Below are 2,440 nucleotides of genomic sequence, written 5' to 3' on the forward strand. Positions count from 1 at the left end.
CCACTTCACTTGACTAATTTTTGCATTTCTTTCAAAGTCAGGATATGTTTAAAAGTCAGATTGATCCTGAATCTGGCAACACATAAAAAGGATTATACAATCTGATGAAGTACCGTTCAATCCAGGAATGCAAAGATGGTTTAATATTTTAAAATCAAGTAATATACCATATTAATAGGATAAAGGATAAAAACCCACAATCAGCTGAATAAATGCAGGGAAAGCACTTATAAAATCTAATTCATAGTAAAAAGTTCTCAACAAACTTGAAAGAGAAGGGAACTTACCCAGTGTGATAAATGGCATCTATGAAAAGCTAATGCTAATATCATACTTTAACGGTTAAAAAAATGCAAGAATTTCTGCTGTTGCAAATTCTGTTTAACATCATGCTAGAGGTTTAAGCCAATAAAATTACAAGAAAAAGAAATAAAACCTATCCAGATTAGAAAGGAAGAAGGAAAACTGTCCTTATTTGCAGACAACATGATTCTAAATGTAGAAGATCCTAAGGAATATACACCCATGTGTTTACACAAACCCCTATTAAAATTAATAAACAAGTTCAGCGATGTCACAGAATACAAGATTAGTATACAAAAATGAATTGTATTTTTATATATGAGAATGAACAATCTGAATACAAAAATAAGAAAGCAGTTCCATTTACAATGATATTACAAAGAATATAACATATAAATAAAGTTGACAAAAGAAGTACAAGTGTTAAACATTGAAAATTTCAAAACACTGCTGAGAAAAATTAAATACATTCTAAATGGAGAGACGAAACACTTCACATTCACTGTTTGGAAGACTCAATGTTGTTAAGATGGCAGTTCTCCCCCAAATCGTTCATTAGATTCAACTCAATCTCCACCAAAATTCCAGCAGGTTTTTTTGCAGAAGTTGACAACCTGTGCCTAAAATGTATGTGTGTGCTCTGTGCTAAGTCACTTCAGTTGTGTCTGACTGTGACCCTATGGACTAGTCTCCCAGAACCCTCTGTCCATGGGAGTCTCCAGGCAAGAATACTGGAGTGGGTTGCCTTCTCCTCCTCCAGATTTTCCCAACTCAGAGATCAAGCCCGTGTCTCCTGTGTCTCCTGTATTGCAGGCATATTCTTTACCCACTGAGCCACCTGGGAAGCAGGAAATCCAAAAGCATGGAATAGCCAAAATTTTTTGAAAAAGAAAAAAGTTGGATAACTTTCATTTCCTAATCTTAAAACTTAATATGAGCTGCAGTAATCAGAATAGGTTGGTACTGACACAAGGGTAAACATATAGATCAATGGAACAAATTTGAGGGTCCAGAAATAAACCCTTATATTTATGGCCAATTAATTTTTGAAAAAAGCAATTTGATAGAAGAGTTTTCAACAAATGATGCTGGAACAACAGAATATCCACATGCAAAATGAACAAAGAGATTAGCTATACTCTTTACACTATATTCAGAAATTTATTCAAAATCAGAGACTTTAATGTAAGAACTGAAGTTGTAAAACCTTTAGAATAAAACAGGAGAAAATGTCAAGAACTTTGAGTTAAAAAAAAAAAAGAACTTTGAGTTAGGCAAAGGTTTCTTTTAGACACAACCCAAGAAGCATGATCTGTAAAAGAAAAAATTTAATAAATTGAACTTTATCAAAATTCAAAATTGGGAGTTAAACTGGATGAATGGTACATGGGACCTCTCTAGATAATATCTTTTTAAGGTCTGTGACTCTTTATTATTCCAAATTTTAAATTTTTTCAAAAAATTTTTATTCAAAAGATGTCATTAAGAAAGTAAAAAGGCAAGCCACAGAGGAAATATTTGTAAATCAAATATTTGTAAATATTTGTAAATTTTTTGTATGTATAGCAAAAAAATTTGTATCCAGAAAATACAAAGAAATATTCAACTCAATAAAAAGACAATCCAATTCTTTAAATGGGCATAAGATTTAAATAGAAATTTCTCCAAAGAGGTGCAAATGACTAATGAGCACATGAAATGATGCCTAACATTATTAGCCACCAGGGAAGGTGTATTAGTTATCAGGAAAATGCAAATTAAGACCCAATAAAATACCACTTCACATCCACCAGAATGGCTATGATCAAAACAACAGAAAAAGGAGGAGCAAATTAGGGGTATGGGGCTGAGATATAAAGCACTATGTATAAAAGAAACAAGGACATATTAACATTATATAGGACAGAGAATTAGAGCCATTATCATAATAACTTTTAATAGAGTATAATCTATAAAAATACTGAATTACTATGCTGTACATGTAAAATTAATATATTGGGGGGCTCTGAAAAGTATTTTTTTTTAGTTTTTAAACTTTGATTAGAGAATAATTGCCTTACAATATGTGTCAGTTTCTACTGCACAGCAAAGTGAGTCAGCTGAGGTACACATATATCCTTTTTTTTGGATTTCCTTC

Source organism: Odocoileus virginianus, chromosome 10, assembly GCF_023699985.2.
Source record: "Odocoileus virginianus isolate 20LAN1187 ecotype Illinois chromosome 10, Ovbor_1.2, whole genome shotgun sequence".
NCBI lineage: Eukaryota > Metazoa > Chordata > Mammalia > Artiodactyla > Cervidae > Odocoileus > Odocoileus virginianus.